The following is a 21,114-nucleotide window of genomic DNA, read 5'->3' on the forward strand; positions in this document are numbered from 1 at the left end:
GTCTATTGCCATTATTTTCCAGTCCCTCCTCTTAGACAAGATGGACTGTTTTCATCACCAGCCGAATCCTTTCAGAGAAAAAACAAAATTACAGAGCTGTGTAAGGTTCAGGAATTGAGTCGAGAAGGCCTCCACAGTGGGTTGGAGGAGCGGTTTGTTCTTTCGCCTCCTGTTCCTCAGTCAGAGCTTGGATCCTCTGTTTGAACAGGACAGGGACGCTGGCTCTGATGAGACGTGTGCTCTAGCCGGAATGTCTGTGTCTCCCCGGAAATCCAGATGTTGAAATCCTGATCCCCAGTGTGATGGTCTCAGGAGGTGGGGCCTTCAGAAGGTGATGAGGGCGGGCAGGTGGAGCCCTCAGGACTAGGATTAGTGCCCTTATCAAAGAGACCCCAGAGAGCTCTCTCATCCCTTCATCACCTGAGGACACAGCAAGAAGCCGAACTCCTGTGAACCAGGCAGCGGCCCTCCACACACGCCCAATCTGCTGGCACTTTGATCTTGGACTTCCCAGCCTCCGGAACTGTGAGAAATGCACGCTTGTTGTTTAAGCCGCTCAGTCTGCGGTATCCTGTCACAGCAGCCCGGACAGACGAAGGCGACGTGATTGGACGCACTTTGGTTAAAGATCTTTGTGTCTGTTTTCGTAAGCGGTATTAGTATTTGCTTTCCTTTGCCTGTAAGGTCTTTGTCTGGTTTTGGTATCAGGGCGATACTGGCCCCAGAGTTTGGAAGTGTTCCCTCTACTTCTATTTTTTGAAAGCGTTTGTGAAGTTTGCTTACTAATTCTTCTGTCCGCATTTGGTACGTTTTACCGGTAAAGTTACGGCAGCACCAGGGATTCATTGTGGGAAGTTTTCTTTTTTCTTTTCCTTTTATTAAGATTATGATCGTTTAAAACCCTGTGAAATTTCAGTTGTACATTATTGTTAGTTGTGTTGTAGGTGCACCCCTTCACCCTTTGTGGCCTCTCCCCCCCTTTCCCCTGGTAACCACCAATCAGTTCTCTTTGTCTATATGGTAACTTCCACCTGTGAGTGGAGTCATACACACTTCCTCTTTGTCTGTCTGGCTTATTTCACTTAACATATTCACGATGCAATATGATCCTCATGTTTGAAGTTCACCTTTAGGAATGAAAAACCGCTAAGGAAACTTATCACAAAATATTCTTAAGGGTCATGGCTGGGGAACGGGATTGTGGGTGATTAGCTGTCTTCATTACACTCTCTCTGTCTTCCAGGTTTTCTATACTCAGGGGGAGTGACTTCTACAATGAGAGAATATATTTTACCATATATGAAACCCAGGTCCACAAACCCAGGACAACCCAAGAAGAGACCTTGACAAGACGATTCCGAGAGGCAGAAATACAAGATGCGAAGGAACCTAGGCAGCTCCGGAGGAGAAAGGCCAACTGGAAAAGCAAACGGGCCTTGCCGGCAGGCAGGGAATTTTCCGAAGGGGGCGCGCTGAAGGCTGCAGCCGGCCCGGGAGCGGCCCAGCCCGCGCAGACGCAGAAAGAAGCCGCCCTCTCCACGGACAAGGCTCCGCGCAGTTTTTTGAAGCACGAAGGGCGGGGCAGGAGGGCGGCTGGGCGGCTCCACAGCGCAACACTGCCACCTGCAGACCAGAGAAACCCCACGCCACCCACCCCAGCGGAAACTCCATCTTTTCCGCGGCCGTTCCGCGCAAAGACCTGGAGCTCGTGGCTCAGGAAGGCCGGCGGGAGGGAGATAAGGACCACGGAAAGGAAAAGAAGCGGCCAGAGCGGCCCCGGCAACCGGGCTGGGGCACCGCCGCCTTCCCGGCCCCGGAGCCGTAGCCACAGCGGCAGGAAGTCCCTGTGCCCAGGAAGGACACGCCCCGGGGGCGGGGCTGCGCCTCGACAGGCGGGCTCTGGGCCGGCGCGCGGGCGTCCGGTAAGGTCGCTGCCAGTCTCCCTGCCGGTGGCCGCTGGCGCTTACCCTCCGGATCCTCTTGCGAACTGTGGACCGGGGATGTCCAGGTCCTGTCGCCCGAATGCCCCAGCTGCCGCCGCCGCCAGCGCCACCTCCACCGCCCCACCTGCGGCAGCTGGACCAATCCCCTGTCATCCTCCTCCCGCCCCCCGCCCCACCAGGCTGCGAACACTCACTGGTGCCCGTCCCCTGGCACGCTCACTGTCCTCCTCTCAGCCTTCACTCCTCTGATCCCTCCTGGCGACCTCGGGGCCCACGAGGCTGACCCGGTCCACCGGAGCCTCTCCCTCCTCAAGGATGTTCTCCTCCTCCCCACCTGAGCAGCCCCCAGGGCCAGGTCATGCCCTGGGCATCAGGAAAGACCGCGCCCCTCCTGGATGCCCATTTCTAACATTCCGCTGTCTCATCACCTCAAGGCCATGCCCTGGTCGTCCAGCTCCCTCCATCTAACGCCTCTGCACCCACAGCCTTCAGCCTCTTGGAAACCACTGGCCCACTGACCCCACGGCCTTCCTCACCGTCCACTAGGCCCCGCCTTACCCAGCTTACCCAGGCCTATAAACTGTCCCCCTCAAACACGCCTCCTCTCCTCCTCTCTCCCTCCTCCCTACTCTCCTGGCAGTACCACCAAATGGACCAACCCTCTGCACCCTCCACATCTCTATCTCCTCTCTCCTCTACCTACAATAGCGTTCCACGCGCACTGGCAGCCACTCTTCTCATGGTCTTCAGTGATAATTGGGAAAAGAGAATAGATCACGTGGGAAATCTCACCACTTCCCAGCAACACTGGATCTGCACTTGTGTTCTCTTCTGTTCCTCTGAAGGAAGTGACCTAATCCTATGAGGCCAGGCTCTTCAGCTGGATCCCTTGCCCATCTTCTGGAGAGGTGGGTCTTTGCAATGATCATTCCTTTGTCCTGAATTGCCATGTTCCCAATTTCTTTAAGGGTCATTCTATTATCTACAAATATGCTCCTATTTCTCACCCTTTATACAAAATGAAGTAAAACATAAAGCCCTCCTTTATCCCATATACTTCCAAGGTTCTGCCACATGTCCCTGATGCTCCAAACAGCAGGTCTGTCTCCCCTTGTTCCATAACCATGCTCCTTGCTAACCACTTCAGTTGAGCTTCTAACAGCCTGTCCCCCTGAAAGAAGCCCGATTTTGTCAAAAATACCAGCGACCTTCATATTGCCTACTCCTAGGATTACGTTCCCATCCTCAACTTACTACATCTCTCAGAGGCCTTTGGTACATTTGACAATTCCCTCCTTTCTGAAGCCGTCCCTCCCTCCCTCTCCCCTTCCTTATTTCCCTCCTTCCCTGCCTCTGTTTTATTTTTAATCTTTGGATATTTGACAATATCCTCTCCAGGTGATGTTCCTCCAACCACAGTGGCCACTCCACTCCTCCTCAGTGTCCACTGCTTACCCCTCCCTTTCCACATGAAGTCTCCAGGGCCCCTTCTCACGCTACACTCTCTCCCTGGGTTATTTCCTCCATTTTGCCATCATGTAGCACGTATATAACGTGACCTCCCACAGTCCTATGTCTTGCATCAACCTGTCCCCTGAGATGCAGATTTGTCTCTCTCTTTGTTCGAGTGACAAGGAGTCATCAGACTTAACGTGTCCCAAGCACACCTCTTAGGTGCGCTGCATTTCGTTCGCTTGCGCTGCCATCCAACAAGTCCTCTTGATTCAATCTTCTGAATGCATCCTGTATCCATCCCCTTCTGTGCTTGCCTACTGCTGGTTTTTAATATCCAGGCAATCTCACCATGTCTTGCCTTCGCTGCAGTAACTCTGGCCTACTTCTGTTCCCTGCACACGCCCAGCTTATTCCCTCCTTAGGACATTGGTAATCACAGGTCCCCTGGCCTGAAAGAGTCTACCCTCAGACCTTTACGTGGCTGCTTCCTTCTCAACCTTAGGGTTTCTGCTCCCTTGTTGCCTTCTCAGAGAGGCTCTCCCTGACCACTCTGTGTAAAGTCATTGGTTTCTGGCCTAGGACGTGGATTATTTTCCTCCGAACACTGACCACACTCACTTATTTATTCGTTGGTTGGTTGGTATTCTCTCATTCCCCAGCTAAGTGCTAAATTACCAGCTCCTACAAGAGGAGCAAACACCTATTGAGAGAGGTTCATTAATATTGCTGAATGCTGATTAAAGGGCCACCTGAGACCTGTCGTTGCTTCCCTGCAGGTTGGCGAGGGGGCAGCGCAGGGGATTGTCACTGGAGAATCTACCTTCAAATCGCCAGCCGTTCTGCAGTGCGTGTGGGCCCCACAGTAACTCCTGCAGCTTTCTAGGCATGGGGAGGAAAGCCACAGGAGCGCCTTGCCCTGCCTTGTTTTCCTTCTAAATCATTCAATGATGTTATTGCTATTTTAAATGACATATCCATGATAAACGAGATGGAGAATGCGGCAGATGTCAGCCAGTCAGTCATAAGGTCACCTGGAGTGGGCAGCAGTACTGTCGTGAATTCATTTAGGAATCTCTCTGTCTACATGGCATCAGGCCCGTTCCTTACATCTCCGTGTGCCTTGGTTTCCTCATCTGCACAGATGGCAGTCCGGGCACATACCCACATGGTGACTGAAACTGTCCCTTCTCAGAGCACTGCAGGCACCCGGGAGCTCTCCAAAGCAGTTTGGTAGCCTCATTGCTTTCCTTGTTAGCAGCTGCCAGCTGGAGGACTCAGGAGCCCAGGAAAAGGCTGCAGGGTGCCAGAGTGCTCTCACTGTCCTGACACACCTAGCCCATATAGCTAGGGAGGAAAGAAATGCTTTGTTCAGGACACAGGCAGGAACCTGTATTCACACTTCAGTAAGAAGGGCACTGAAGGCACTTTTCCCAGAATGGGAAGTTTTCAGGCAAACATTTTCTTTCCCATGGTTTTATAATCAGGACAGTTGTACTTTCATTCTGTTTTCCAATAACGTAGAATGCGCTCACCCCGGTAATGAGAAAAGTATTTCTTTTTAGAGATTACACTGTTGAGCCTTTCTCAAGAGCTGGCCTTTTCATATATTATCTGATAAATGAGAGTGTAAAAAAAAGTTTGCGCAGCTCCCAAGACACTTCTGCACTGCCACAGACATGAGCACGTGCCCAAGCTTGGCCCATAACTCCTGGAACACATAGCAAGCTTCATGAGAGTGTGTCTCTGTCGCCCAACTATGCTTAACAGTTACCAGACAATGACGGGGGCAGATTGCTCCAGAGTGAAGCTCTCTGGGCACTCACGTTAAAACTGCTGATACAGCATCTCCTAGGACTCTTTTTAAAACATAAAGTCTCTCCTTCATTCAGTTTATTTTTATAGCTCTTGTCCTGTTGATGATGGTGTGAGGGTTTGTATTTGGTAATCCCTTCTGTTTTATGTTTCTTTATCAGTTAGCTAATCTCTCTTTCCTAAAAAGAAAATGCAAATCCTAAAGCCTTGGCTTTGTGATCTGGGTGTACCATGGGAAGCCTTGTGTCAGCATGAAGGACAAGCAAAAGAAAAGAATATTCTGTTCCAACCTCACGGGAGTAGAGGACAGACACACAGAGGCAGTGGCAGATGGAGGTAAGGCTCTCAAGCCTCAGTCTCCCCTCTATGGACCTCGTCTCAGACAAGCGAGATATGTCAGAGAAGCGGAAGAGAGGATTTTGTCCCTGTTCATATTTGGGACTCACAGGAGTTCACTCTGCAGAATGACCCAGTAGCGTCTTTGGGCAGAGGGGTGGCTGGAGTTTGGGGATTTAGCTTTCTGGAGCTGATCCTGCTTCCTGCTAGGGTGCGAGTGAAGCTTCAGGAGGCTTCATTCCCCGAGGGAGGGATGTGGAAAGTGGCTGAGTCCAGAGCCAGGGGTTCCTGAAGGAAGCCTAAGCAGGCAAGGGGCTAGGGGGCCCTGCAGCTGAGGCTGTGGAGTGGATGGCCCCGCCCAGGGGCGGGATGGAGGATGAGACCCAGATTCAGAGGGGTCTGCAGATGCCAGCAGAGTGAGCTGAGGCCGAGACAGCCTGGGGAGCACCAGGTCCTGACCAACAAGGGAGAGAAAAAAATGCAAGTTTCACCAGCCCCACCCATGGGTGGTACAGGTCAACTTCACCAGCTGGACCTGGGAGACGAGAGTCATCCTTCCCTCAGAGACAAGCACATGTATTGAGAATCACAATTCCATCTCTGTGCGCGGCCTCGCACAGGACATCCTGTCTCTTAGTTTCCACTCCTTTGTTTGTTTCACTTTCTCTTGAGTCAGATGGATTAAGTTTCAGTTTCGCTGCTAACCAGCTTTGGTGTTTTAAATCAACTTCTGGTCACAGAAAGAGAGCAAGGTGGAGAGATGTGTGTTCCCATCTGTCCTGGCCCTTCCAGCTGGGCTGTTGCCTGAGCTGAGTGACTCAGTGAGGATGAGCAGAAGAGCAGAATCCCACATCTCTTTCCAGCACTGAGGCCCTTGTCCCTCCCCCTGCCTGCCTGCTTGGATCTCACCTGAGACTGGGAATGCACTTTGGCTAAGGGTTAAGGGATAGGTGTGGGGTAGAGGATGCAAGGCAAGGAGAGAGGGGAAGTCTTGAGATGCCCTCAGAAGGGACTAGGGGAGGGACCAGAGTCACCAAGAAAGCATTCTGTACAGCACCCAGATCCCAGGAGACATCGAAGACTATGAAAGCATAGTGGCCCTATCATGTGGTTCTGTGATTTTCTCCAGCAGTACGCAACGCTACAACCATTTTCTGAAGCCAAGCTCCATGGGCCAGGCCCTGGAAAATGGGGCCTGTGTTGTTAAAGGAGAAAGGAGCCTGGCATCACTTGTGGAGCGCAATGACGGCCTTGGGGAGGACCTGCTCACCTCAGTGACCACTCTCATCAGTTACTGTACTCCGTGTGCCTGGCTGTCTGGTCCACTCTTCCTCCTGTGCACTGTTTTGGGGGTCCATTTATGGGATGGGAAATGTTGTCCTGGGTTAAAGGAGAGGACAAGGCAAGGATGCCTCAAGCTCCTCTAACACGGACTGATGAGACGGTGGGCAGGGGAGGAGCTGGTGGGGATGACGTGCTCAGATCCCAGCTTCACTCGTGCTCCTGGAACTGCATGGACACTTGGTTAATGTATTCTCTCTGGTCAGTCGGATTCATCATGAGTGCCTACTCTCTGGACTGGATAGTAAGGGGTGAAAAAACCCACTGAAGCTATGTCTAATCTGGTAATTGTAATCTGATGCTATCATGTGAAGGGTTCATTTGAACCAACCCCAGTCTGTTTTGTTAAAAACGCTCACTCTCAAATTTCCATCTGACCTCCCTACTCCTTTGAAAGTGGGGAAGAAGTATGTATGGTTTACAAGTGTCCTGGGTGATGTGGGAAGGGAGGGGGTCTAGGAAATTCTTATGTTGCTCACAGTATCCTCCGTGGTCTCTGCGGGAAGGATGACTCTTGTCTCCCAGGTCCAGCTGGTGAAGGTGACCTGCATCACCCACGTGTGTGGCTGGTGAAACTTGCATATTTGTCTCTCTTCTCTGGGTCAGGACCTGGTGCTCCCTGGGTGATTCGGCCTCAGCTTACGCTGCTGACATCTGTAGACCCCTCTGAATCTGGGTCTCATGCTCCACCCTGCCCCTGGGCAGGGCTGTCCACTTTACAGCCTCAACTACAGGGTCATGTAAGCCCCGAGCCAGGTTAGGCTTCCTTCATGGTAGAACCCCTGGCTCTGAACTCAGTCAATTTCCACTTTGCCCCTTCAGGGAATGAGGCCCCCTGGGGTCTCACTTACACCTCAGCAGGAAAGAAGGTCAGCTCCAGAAAGCTGAATTCCCAAATTCCAGCCATCTTTCTGCCCACTTTGTAGATGATGGAATGATCCAGAAGAAAAGCTGAGGGTGACAAAACTTTACTCGTTGAGAAAGAGCAAGGACATGGGACCCAGGTGAAGGGTCTGGCCTCAAATAAAATCTGGTCACCTCCTAAAGAGGGGCAGCAGAGAACACAAGTGCACATCCAGCGTTGCTGGGAAGTGGTTGAGTTCCCAAGTGATCTCTTCTCTTTTCCCAATTATCACTGAATACCATGAGGAGAGTGGCTGCCAGTGCTAATGGAACGCTATTGTAGGTAGAGGAGAGAAAAGATAGAGATGTGGAGGGTGCACAGAGTTGGTCTCTTTGGTGGCACTGCCAGGAGAGTAGGGAGGAGGGAGAAAGGAGCAGAGGAGGTGTGTTTGAGGGGGAGAGTTTATAGGCCTGGGTAAGCTGGGTAAGGAGGGGCCTAGTTGAAGGTAAGGAAGGCTGTGGGGTCGGTGTGCCAGAGGTTTCCAAGAGGCTGAAGGCTGTGGGTGCAGAGGCGTTAGAGGGAGGGAGCTGGACGACCAGGGCATGGCCTTGAGGTGATGAGAGAGCAGAATGTTAGAAATGGGCATCGAGGAGGGGCGTGGTCTTTCCTGAATGCCCAGGGCATGATCTTGCGCTGGGGGATGGTCTGGTTGGGAGGAGGAGAACATCCTTGTGGACAGGGAGCCTCCGGTGGACCGGGTCAGCCTCGTGGGCCCCGAGGTCGCCGGGAGGGATCAGAGGAGTGAGGGCTGAGAGGAGGACAGTGAGCGTTCCAGGGGACGGGCACCAGTGAGGGTTCCCAGCCTGGGTGGAGGATGACAAGGGATTGGTCCAGCTCCCGCACGTGGGGCGGTGGTGGTGGCGTTGCGGGCTGCTGGGTCAGTCAGGCGACAGGACCTGGACATCACCGGTCCACAGTTCGCAAGAGGATCCGGAGGGCAAGCGCTATCGTCCACCTGCAGGGAGACTGGCCGCGACCTCACAGGGGCGCCGGCGCGATAGCCCAGAGCCCGCCTGTCTGGGCGCAGTCCCGCCCCCGGGAGCGTCCTTCCTGGGCACAGGGACTTCCTGCCGCTGTGGCTACGGTGCCGGGGCCGGGGCTGGGGCCGGGGGCGGGAAGGCGGCGATGCGCCAGCCCGTTTGCCCGGGCTGCTCTGGCCACTTCTCTTCCTTTCCGTGGTCCTCATCTTCCTCCCGCCGGCGCTCCTAAGCCACGAGCTCCAGGTCTTTGCGCGGAACGGCCGCGGAAAAGATGGAGTTTTCGCTGGGGTTGGTGGCGATGGGTTTCTCTGGTCTGCAGGTGGCAGTGTTGCGCCGTGCACCCGCCCAGCTGCCCTCCTGCCCCGCCCTTCGTGCTTGAAAAAACTGAGCACGAAGCGGGGCCTCCTTTCTGCGCCCCTGCCGGCCAGGCTGAGTGGGACTGGATCCGCTCCCTTCCGTCGCGTCCCTGCTGAAAACCCACTGCCTTCAGAGGAAACCGCTTTGCTTTTCCCATTGCCTTTTCTTCTAAGGAGTTGCCTGGGTTCCTGAGCAGCTAGTATTTCTCTTCTCTGAGTGGTCTTGTCATTGTCTTTCCCCAAGTTGTTTTGGGTTTTAGGGACCTTTGTTAACGTATTCTTCAGTTAATGCCAGTCACTCAACCTCACTGTAGAAAATTGAGAGGACGGATCAAATATAATAAAGAAAGTAATCCAAACCACGGTCCCATCACCCAGTGATGACCGTTAACAGTATTTTGTGATAAATTTCCTTAGAGGTTTTTCATGAAAAGAGTTGCTTTCTGAATATACAAACGTTTATTTTTGCATCGTGCCTTCGACTCCCTTCTTTGTTTACATTTTTGAAAATAGTTTACATATTTGTAGTCATTTTACCGAAAAATAATGCAGACATATTGTACAATGTTGAAAGTTTTGTAAATCTTGGTTTCAAGATCTAATGACCTGTGATCCAAAGGCGACCGCCACAGTTCACCTCCGAGGGCGGAGCTGCGGGGCAGGTTTGTCCCACTGCTTGATCCTCAGCGCCCGCCAGGAGGAGCAACTCGTGCTCAGTGAGTGCCCCATAAATGTTGGGAAAGTTTAAGAAATTTGCTTTTCTGCTCATTTTTCTTTATATATATAAAATCGATCTTTTCCTAGCCCTGGATTATGGTATAGCAACAGTTTTCTACATGATCTTTTTTCTTTGGCCCTCTGCAGTCAGCATTTGTCATGAACCTTTCCTAAAAGTCAGTTCTTCTGTCCTCTGCCAGGTCAGTTGACTTGCTGAAGGCCATTTGGCTTGTTGGTGACAGAGTCAGGACAGAGCCCAAGTCTCTCCAGTTTCAAGGCTCTTTCCTTCATTCCATAATAATCTCAGTGAGGCCGAAGTGACTAAGATGTCGTGCAGAATTGTCTTGGTAGAGATGGTGCATCTTTTATTGTCTGCGCCATGTTTGCATCCGCTTCCATGTATCCGGTATCTTTCCTGAAGGACCCTGCCTTGCAGCATAGTCAGTTCATGAAACTTAGATTCTGGAACGCATCCTAAGGTTTTTTGGTCCAGACGTTAAAAGCTGTAGTCAACCTAGCTTGCTGCGTTGGATGATTGATTTGGGTCACGTAATGAGGTGTAGGGGGTATAAGGAAGAATACACTAAATATGAACTTGGGGACCCAATTACCAACATGCTACTGGAATTAGGAACACGGTCATTTGGCCGAAAGCAGTATGAATGAAGCAAGTCTGACCTGACTGCAATGGTCTTTCTCTCCCCAAGTCTAGCTAACGCTTCTGACACTGCTTTGGCATGCCTCACATCACTGAAAAAAAGTCACATATTTCTTTCCAAAACGTTTCATTTTAAGCAATACTGGGCACCAATAAACTCCTTTATATGGACCGCTTCTCTACCACAAAGACGTCGTTTGGTTGGACACACAGTTCTTCGCTAATTTTTTCTTCCTGTAGGGTCTTGCGGAGGGCCTTGGGCCGGGGCTCAAGACAACTGCCCTTCCAGTTCAGCTCTACCAGCCCTCATGGTTTCACTCTCTCAGTCACTTACCTCCTCTGGGCCTGCTGTTTCCTCAGTTTTAAGAAGAAGAGTCAGGCTAAGTTATTGGTTGAACAGGGAGGCGCATCCAGGAAAGGGTGTGGTGAGAGAGCCCCTGTTCCCAGTTAAGGGAACTCTTCTTTTCTCTCTTATGTATTGGAATCTTTTTCCAGGAAAGGTTTCTTTTACTTTAACAAAGACTTTGAAAGCTACTGACTGATCTACACGAGCTCCAAGATTTCCTCTGTGCTCAGTCTCCCAGACGTGAAAGGAGGGCTGGCGAGGAAGGAATTATAAATGTGAATAGACTTGGCCCTCTTCAGGAGTAGCAGACACTAAAAAGTCATCTGTAAGCTTAGGTCGCCGACACTGTCAAGCTACTAGACCAGCCCTGGTCTTAATCAAAGGATTATTGGAAAGAGAAACTTTTGTCTGTTTTAAAGCCAATGTATTTTTGCTCCTTGTTGAATAGAGTAGACTGTATCCCAACTGAATAGTCAGATAAGCGCCCGGACCGCAGCATCACTGAAGAGCCACCTCTAGAAATTTGAGTCCCTTTCGTCAGTTCAGTGAGTGTCCCGTGATATATCTTTTCCAGACAGCAGATCGTAGTTTTCCCTGTGTGTGCTTCCTGATGGCATCTTGGGTTGTGTTATCTTGGCACAGGCCCCCTCTGTTTGCATTGTAAGGATGTAGGGAAATGCTTTACTCCCCCTGAAATCAGGATTGCACGGCTTGTGCTCTTACCGGTTACAAAGTCGTGACGATAAGATTTATTGCGGACGTACTATGTGCCAGGCACTCTGCTAGGTCCTTTATATGGACGGTGGTCTCATTCAGGACAGAAACCTGATCAGGTAGGTTACTCTAACTAGCCCCTTTAACAGATGAGAAAGCAAACTGCTACTTAGAGAGGTCGCTGCTGAGGATGTCTGTGTAATATGAACCCTAGGATGACTCAAGGGACAGATTTCCCTTGAATCTCATTGCTGCCAACACTGCTGCTGGCCTTGAGAAAATGGTTCCTGTTGACCCACTGGGGACTGTAGTTTACACAAGCGATCCTGGGGCACTCTTTGCTTTGGCTGCTAGAAAATTGCGGTCAAGTTAGTGGCCCAACTTGTCTAGAAAAAAATGTAGCTAAAATGATTCCAATAGAGGTTAAAGGCTTTATCAGCTGATGTGGATCACCTCTGAGCTGAAACAGAACTGCACTTTTTCTGGGAAAGAAGAGAGAGGGGTGTGACCGCCGGATTTCCCAGGTCGCAGTTTCTTTAGCTTCTACAAATGTTAGGTTGGAAGAGTTGGGAATTTGTTCCGCTTTTTCCTCTCTTGCTCGGATGCTTAGTGCAAGCTCATTCCAGCAGCTGTCAGAACAGTTTTTGGAGAGCTGTTTTCGTTTCTCTTGTCTGTCAAGTTTTGGGAGTGGGGAGAGGTAACAAAAGAGTTGGGGGAAGTAAAAGAAGAGGAAAAGAGGTAAAGGAAGCACTGGGTTGAAGCAAGGACAACTGGGGTCTATTGTCATTATTTTCCAGTCCCTCCTCTTAGACAAGATGGGCTGTTTTCATCACCAGCCGAATCCTTTCAGACAAAAAACAAAATTACAGAGCTGTGTAAGGTTCAGGAATTGAGTAGAGAAGGCCTCCACAGTGGGTTGGAGGAGCGGTTTGTTCTTTCCCCTCCTGTTCCTCAGTCGGAGCTTGGATCCTCTGTTTGAACAGGACAGGGACGCTGGCTCTGATGAGACGTGTGCTATAGCCTGAATGTCTGTGTCTCCCCGGAAATCCAGATGTTGAAATCCTGATCCCCAGTGTGATGGTCTCAGGAGGTGGGGCCTTCAGAAGGTGATGAGGGCGGGCAGGTGGAGCCCTCAGGACTAGGATTAGTGCCCTTATCAAAGAGACCCCAGAGAGCTCTCTCATCCCTTCATCACCTGAGGACACAGCAAGAAGCCGACCTCCTGTGAACCAGGCAGCGGCCCTCCACACACGCCCAATCTGCTGGCACTTTGATCTTGGACTTCCCAGCCTCCGGAACTGTGAGAAATGCACGCTTGTTGTTTAAGCCGCTCAGTCTGCGGTTCCTGCCACAGCAGCCCGGACAGACGAAGGCGACGTGATTGGACGCACTTTGGTTAAAGATCTTTGTGTCTGTTTTCGTAAGCGGTATTAGTATTTGCTTTCCTTTGCCTGTAAGGTCTTTGTCTGGTTTTGGTATCAGGGCGATACTGGCCCCAGAGTTTGGAAGTGTTCCCTCTACTTCTATTTTTTGAAAGCGTTTGTGAAGTTTGCTTACTAATTCTTCTGTCCGCATTTGGTACGTTTTACCGGTAAAGTTACGGCAGCACCAGGGATTCATTGTGGGAAGTTTTCTTTTTTCTCTTCCTTTTATTAAGATTATGATCGTTTAAAACCCTGTGAAATTTCACTTGTACATTATTGTTAGTTGTGTTGTAGGTGCACCCCTTCACCCTTTGTGGCCTCTCCCCCCCTTTCCCCTGGTAACCACCAATCAGTTCTCTTTGTCTATATGGTAACTTCCACCTGTGAGTGGAGTCACACAGACTTCCTCTTTGTCTGTCTGGCTTATTTCACTTAACATATTCACGATGCAATATGATCCTCATGTTTGAAGTTCACCTTTAGGAATGAAAAACCGCTAAGGAAACTTATCACAAAATATTCTTAAGGGTCATGGCTGGGGAATGGGATTGTGGGTGATTAGCTGTCTTCATTACACTTTCTGTCTTCCAGGTTTTCTATACTCAGGGGGAGTGACTTCTACAATGAGAGAACACATTTTACCAGATATAAAACCCAGGTCCATAAACCCAGGACAACCTAGGGAGAGACCATGACAAGACGATTCGGAGAAGCACAAATACAAGATGCTAAGGAACCTAAGCAGCTCCGCAGGAGAAAGGCCAACTGGAAAAGCAAAAGGGCCTTGTCGCCAGGCAGGGAATTTTCCGAAGGGGGCGAGCTGAAGGCAGCAGCCCGCCCGAGAGGGGCCCAGCCGGCGCAGACGCAGAAAGAAGCCGCCTCTTTAGCGGAGAAGTCTCAGACCAGTTTTTTCAAGCACGAAGGGCGGGGCAAGAGGGCGGCTGTTCGGCTGCACGGCGCAACACTGCCACCTGCAGACCAGAGAAACCCAACGCCACCAACCCCAGCGAAAACTCCATCTTTTCCGTGGTCGTTCGGCGCAACGACCTGGAGCTCGTGGCTCAGGAAGGCCGGCGGGAGGGAGATGAGGACCACGGAAAGGAAGAGAAGCGGCCAGAGCGGCCCCGGCAACCGGGCTGGGGCACCGCCGCCTTCCCGCTCGCTGCCCCGGCCCCGGCCCCGGCCCCGGCCCGCAACCGTAGCCACAGCGGCAGGAAGTCCCTGTGCCCAGGAAGGAGGGTCCCGGGGGCGCGGCTGCGCCCCGACAGCCGGGCTCTGGGCCGGCGCACGGGCGCCCCGAGAGGCGGCTGTCAGTCTCCCTGCCGGTGGCCGCTGGCGCTTGCCCTCCGGATCCTCTTGCGAACTGTGGACCGGGGATGGCCACGTCCTGTCGCCCGACTGCCCCCCCCACCCCTCGTCACCGCCCCCTCCCCCCCACCGCCCTTGCCCCACGCGCGGGAGCTGGACCAATCCCCTGTCCTCCTCCTCCTGCCCACCCCCAGGCAGGGAATGCTCACTGGTGCCTGTCCCCTGGCATGGTTGATGCGGGGTCGGTGAGCCGAGGAGTCAAAAGAAAGATTTCTTAGACTCTCAAGATCTGGCAGTAGTGCTCTTTTATTTAGAGAATAGTGTGGAATAGCATGGGGACAGGACCCATGGGCAGTCAGAGCTTCTGCTGCCGCCGCTTCTGCTGCCCCCGCTGGCATGGGGACAGGACCCATGGGCAGGCAGAGCTGGTGTGTGGGGACAAGACCCACGGGCAGTCAGAGCTCCTGCTGCTGCCCCGAGTTGAGGGTTAGGGCTAATTTTATAAGGCATGGGTACGTGACTTATTTTTACTGGAGAACAGAAAAGATGATGTAAAAAGTCATTAAATGATTTCAGTGCAGATGGGGTCTGGTTATTGTGTGGTCATATAACTTTAGATACGAATCTGGCCATATACATCTGCATGTAGGTGAGGATGCCCTGGGCTTCTCTCCCTGGGGCAGTCCTAATTCATACCATAAAAAAAGTCCACTGGGTCACATAGTTTGGCATGCAGGCCAGGTCACCTTGGGCTTCTCTGGCTGGGGCAGCCTTAATCCACATCATAAACCCCCCCTGAACCCATTTGACCCCGAAATCTTTTGGGGATATGGACGACGGTCGGTCTTCTCTAACTACTTCCGGCTGTACAAGGTCGTAGAGCTGTCCCTAAATGGGGCCATAGGTATAGGTAGGAAGTTCAGTGGACCGGAAGGCTGCACCCGTGGAGTCCAAGCCTGACAAGGTGTACAGATCCTCTGGAGACGAGAGAATCATTTGAGGAGAGGTGGTCCAGGAGGTGAAACTTTGTTGACATGCGGAAGACAAACAATGAAACAGACAACAAATTATAATAGGAAATACTAGCAATATGATTAACCCCATGAATAAGGTTTTGATAGTAGTCTAGAAACCTGGTCCTGACCAGGAGTTAAACCAATCATTTAGAGATAGGGTAGGGTCAGACATGAACTTAATTTGGTGGTTCATATCACATAGGAAGCCAGAGATATTTTGATGGTAGTCAGGAATATAAACACAACATTCAGTTTTTATAATGGCACAAGTGCCCCCCTGTGCTGCTGTCTAGACATCCAGTGCCATTCGGTTTTGGAGGACTGCCTTACGCATTTGGGACACTTCTAAATCAAGCAGCAAAAGGCTATGTTGTGTATCATTTTAATGCTTTCATAGTAAATTTGTTTAGAGCTTCCATGGGCCAGATGACACTTTCGATTCCTAACTGGGGAAGGAAAATTGAGGCAACGTGGTCATACCAGTGGAAGACAGAGCAGGTCCAGCACTGTTGCAGGTTGGGTAGGTTAGCAGGAGGAGATATAGTAAATGTAGTTCTACCTTGCATCCAGACAAAGCCTAGAGTGCATCGTCCAATCCATCCAGGTGGCAGCCAAGGCCATAAGTTGGAGCCACATAGCCACTCAGTGCCATTAGGGGCTAACCAACGCGTGCTGGGCCGTCTATCCCAGTCAGTCCCAAACCAATCAGTATTTTTTTAAGCTTATGATATGAGAACACATATGACGGGGAATTTGTCCCATAGGTCGGGTGCTATTAGGCCACGTATCACAGGTGTGATTGGTTTGTTCCCAACATATAGTGGACTTTTACTGAGTTGATCACTAGCAGGAGTGAGCCAAATATATTCGTCCCAAATTTGATATAGTCCATCCTGTGTGTATCAATAAGTTGGGGACTTTACCTTTGGAACTTGTCGTTTATAATCCACCTGTGACAAGGCAAATCTAGTTAGTATTTGGGCAGTAGTGTTGAAGGAAAAGGTTTGCTTGTAGCCAGGGAACTCCCAGGTATCAGAGATGGATGGCCACAAGGAAACATTATGATTAGTAACAGATGAATCTTGCAGAAGAGAAGAGCTAGAATCTAATATCCATGAATGTGTACTATACCTTCTACTGAAACATAATTTTTTCTCTCTAAAATCACCCTCATTTTTATAAAAGATAGCCAAATTAAGATTAACTGGTCTGCCAATTATTTACATAAGTGCAGCAAGAATACCAATTGATTATACAGGCTTTTTAAAATCTGCTTTGCTGGAATTTTTTTAATGAGGAATCTCAGATTGAACTGTAAAGGCCTCTTGAGGCCAGAAAAGCCAAGCCAAGGACTTGCCATCAGATTTTGCCTGCAGTACCTCCAGATTTGGGTGGACTCCTCTCTTCTCGAGGTCCCCCAAAACATTTTGAGGTTCCTTGCACCTGCCAGACAAGCAAGCTTCCTTACTTACCGGGTAAGATTGCCAGAATCTCTGTAAACAAGGTACCAGGCCCATATTTCCAAGTGGCTTTAGTTCCAGAAAGTCCAATCTTTGTTCCTGAAAAGCTGTGTTGTCATATCTGAGCCTGTATATTTCTCTCAAATATGACATTCCAGTCAAAGCCTTGGTAATATAACCAATGTGTCCTGTTATAAGGAGAATAGGTTCTTATTGAACTTATGCAAATAACTATATTGCCACGAAATAACCATGCTCACTCACAAAGAGTTTCTAAATTCTGGAGGGATCAGGAAGGGAGAAAAAGATAAATGTTTCAGTTTTGCTCATAAATGTATAATTTCACCAAATTGCTATAAGTCATAGTTAGCATAAGAGAAAAGATTTCCTTAAATCTGAGAAAACAAAACAACACTTCAAAAACAATATTTCAAAGTCATAAAACATTATAATCATCCTCATCAGTTCACACAGTCCTGTATAATTGATTATTGAGTTTAATCTTCTGTTAGCAGATCTATGAGCACAGTTTCTCTGTTAGAATTTTGTAATTTCTTACCCAATTCAGTTTTACACTCTGAAAGTTTATCAGAAACCTATAGTTTAGAACCTTTGTCATAATCCTTTCCAGGAATTTCTCTGAAGACGAAACATTTGCAAAAGCAAAAAGCATCACAGTAAAACAACAACTATCTGCAAATGGGCAAAGGACTCAAAAGGGCAATTGACAAAGAAACTTGGCTATTTCTGTGACATATAACACTTTAAGATAATAACTGGAATTATGACTGATAACCAGAACAGATTAGAATTTTAGGAATGCTATATAATGTTAAGACACGTATATTAATAACATTCACCCACGTAATACCACATAAGAAAGTTTATCATCGCTTATTTGACAATGCTTCCCATGTAATTTAATAAACCAAATAAATCTAATTAATTTAGTATTTTCCTCCTTATAGGAAGAGAGCAAATTTCTTTGAGAAGTCTCAGGGGCCCTCTGAAAATCCTCAGAGAAATTCTTCTTCCATCTACCAGGTCAAAAGAAAGCCTTCATTCAAGACTTGAATATTTTTGAGGGAGAAGCTTGTCAAAAATATCAAAAGTTTTAAAAATGCTTGTTCAAATAGGAAACAACGCTCACTGTTAAACAATGCTCAGGCATCCATTCAAAGTGACAACAGAGACAGTCAAGAGCAAACAACACCATCGAAAAAAAATTTTAGAAGAGACCTCTTTCTTTCTGAATATAGGAAATTATTTTAACAAAACATAGATTTTCTGTCTTTTAGGTAGAGTTAGAGCAGGCCAAAAGTTCAAGAAAATTATACTTTGAGAGAAACCAAATTTTAATTTCTGTACCAGCTTATTTTTAACGTTAAAATTCATTTACTTAATTGAATTTACTTTAATCTTAGTCTACTTGACCAGGCATAAAACTCCTTTCAGAATTTCTCCTTCACAAACCTTCTACAACTTTCTTTTTGCCTTCAGAATTTGTCCCAAAATCTTTCTTTTTTCCTTTCTAGTACTTTAGGACAAACTTATCTTTTCTTAACCCATCAAACAAAAATACTTCCATTCTTTATACCCTCTTTACTGAAAACATACATTTTAACTTTCCTTGAATACAGAGCTGTTTTCCTTATTAATTTCCAGTAGCTTTAATTATATAGGTTAATAAGAACTTTTAACCCTTAACAGACCATAGTAAACACAAAAAAGGTAAGCAATTACGAATTGTCTTTTATACCAGCATTCTAAACACTTCATAATTTCTAGAAACATGCTGCTTTACAATAACAGACCCAAAGACTTTTAGCCTCTCTGCAATAAGAAGCCAAAAGTAGATAACTTAGATAAGTTTAGCTGTAATGCTTGTGTGCTATCCAATCCAAAAATGACCCAGATACCCAGATTTTTATCATTTAACTTAACTTGGCAAAACTCAAGATTGTTATCAAAACAATTTGGAAACTGTTTTTTTTTTTCAAGTATACAGACCATAAAACAGTTATTGTACCCACAAAAACTTCATGAGACATTAGACAAACCTGGTCATCATTTAAAGCTATTATTTTGCTGACGAATTTAATAGACAATGTGAACTTATTTGACTAGTAAACCCAGGCTGCATGCCTGCATCGTATGCAAATACCGACAACTCTGACAAGAAGACTATTTTCAATCAAACCAACAAACTTAAACAAGCTTTCATTTACCAAAGGTTAATTCACATCAAGTTAACTTGAAAGACATTGGATTAATTTCTACTACATTTAGAATTTATGTAAGCGCTTACTTTAAGCCAATTAAACCAAGCTCTCAATTTTGGCCATACCATCCGGAGGCAAAAATATCACACATATAACATACATAAGACATACGTACACAGAGACTGCACAGCTATTGTTTTTTTTATTTTACCAATATTTGTGGAGAAGATACTCAAGATGCTAGATTTTTTGGCAAGGGCACGCTTATGGCCGTTTTGCCTCTCCCCTCCTCTTTTTTTTTTTTTTTTCTTCGGTCTTAGGAATTAGTGATGGGCTAGATAGTAGTTCCTGGAGAGGGGAGATGATAATCCTTTTCGTGATAAAGGAACTAGGTGGAATCTGAACTGCCTCTAGAGCTGTATTTCCAATCTTGCAAGGATTTTCTAAGGACAGTTGCTCTTGATTTCCCAGAAACTGGATTGTAACTCAAATTACATTCCAGGTTGATCTACATGTCCAACTGCATCACAAAGCCACAGAGAAACCCCTCAAGTTTTCTCCCAGCTGGAGTTTCTGGGGCATAATCCATCCAATTGAAAGTGTTTCTAATTAGTTAGAATGCACCCGAGCAGTGAGTCTCTGGGGATGCTTAGGGTGTTCCCCATGGCGGTAAAGCCAGTGTCTGACTGACAGCACCTGGAGAAAGGGTGCAGAGGCCGATTGCGGGTGTTGACATAGTGATAAGATTTAGTCAAGTCCCGCTCAGCCTGGGCACTGTCTCCGAGCCAGCACGGTTGAGGCAGGGAAGCAAGAGGCAAAGGCCTGGAACTGGCTGGAGGCCGGGGCTCCCAGTGCCAGGGTTGAGAGTTAAGTCCCTGGCAAAAGGTTTTCAAGTTTTCAATTTTACAGAAGGTCCAGGTTCTGGTCAGGTCCGGACTGAACTTAACCTCGACTTGGTGACAACAGAAGAGATGATGAGCAAAACAGACAAAGCAAGGAAAAGAAGAGATCAAACCTCGCCCTCATGGCCTCTTCCAGAGGGTTATCAAGATAAGAGTCACACAACAGTTCCCGTGCTGGGGCACACTACCCTAGCACGACAGTTCACAGAATAAATCACAGTTCTCCTACCCTCATAGCCGACTCAGTAGGTGACTAAAATACTCAATGAGTCAACTGTCAAGAGAGGGCACCCCCACTTAGGGTTGCTGGGGTGATCAGGCCGAATTGACGAGTAGGATCTTAACAGCGACTCAACCAAAGCTTAACCAAGGACAAAGAGGCGTCCCCAAAAGAGATCCAGAAAATTCATTCCCAAAAATAGCCTAAGAAAGTAAAGGCAAGAGATGACAAAGGCCCCTTATGAAAGCAGTTGGGACCTCTTATGACAAACTTCCCTGAGAGCTTACACAGCCGGACAAAGAGTGTCAAGTTTCCCGGAGCCCCAGTCTATGTGACTGGCCGCCAAGATGCATGCCGGTACATGCATCCTCCGATGGCAGAGACCAGAAAGGTCACAAAGCCAAGCTCTCAAGACATAGAACAAGACAAAAGGCCCAGACAACAGGCTTATAGAGATGCCTGTGTCTTATGACAAACAAAAAGACAGAGACAAGGAAAAGTCTATCTCTGGGAGGAAAAGGATCTACGACCAGTGAGTACTCAAATCCTAGAGTCACTGAATCCAAGAAGCTAGCCTCACCAACATTTTCTCCTGCTAATCTAAATTTAGAAGAGCAAAAAACTCACCACTCTTGCTTCCATTGGACTCTGCCGGCAGAGATCCGGGAGACTGACGTGGTAAGAACTCTTACCTCTTGCCGGCTCTCGTCAGGGCTCCGGGATCTCTCGGCCGCAGCAGTCCAGGAGCAAGCAGTGTCCAGCCAGTGAAATTTCATCCTGCTGACTACGCCAAAACTGTAGGGGAGGAGGACATTTCCTCTCCCCAAATGGGGGTTCGTCTGGCTGGAGAACGAATTAAATTCACATGAGACAGAATAGCAAGAGAAAATTAAACAAAGCTTTATGAGGAACCATGGCCCGGGGCCTTTCTTCCCGAAGGAAGAAAGGGCACCCCCACTTAGGGTTGCTGGGGTGATCAGGCCCAGAAACCCAAAGTTGG

The 21,114-nt window shown here is 48.5% G+C and overlaps 1 long non-coding RNA gene across 1 annotated transcript; it reads right to left on the reverse strand.

Annotated features, from left to right (window-relative positions):
• Window positions 1-14,582: 14,582 nt before the first annotated feature.
• LOC138922012 (uncharacterized) lies at window positions 14,583-20,868 on the reverse strand. Its single transcript, XR_011435100.1, has 2 exons — window positions 20,742-20,868; window positions 14,583-15,318 (listed from the first exon to the last, which is right to left on the reverse strand). It is a non-coding gene; the product is annotated as an uncharacterized lncRNA (long non-coding RNA).
• Between the last annotated feature and the right edge of the window lie 246 nt (window positions 20,869-21,114).

Source organism: Equus caballus, chromosome X (assembly GCF_041296265.1).
Source record: "Equus caballus isolate H_3958 breed thoroughbred chromosome X, TB-T2T, whole genome shotgun sequence".
NCBI classification, from domain to species: Eukaryota; Metazoa; Chordata; class Mammalia; order Perissodactyla; family Equidae; genus Equus; species Equus caballus.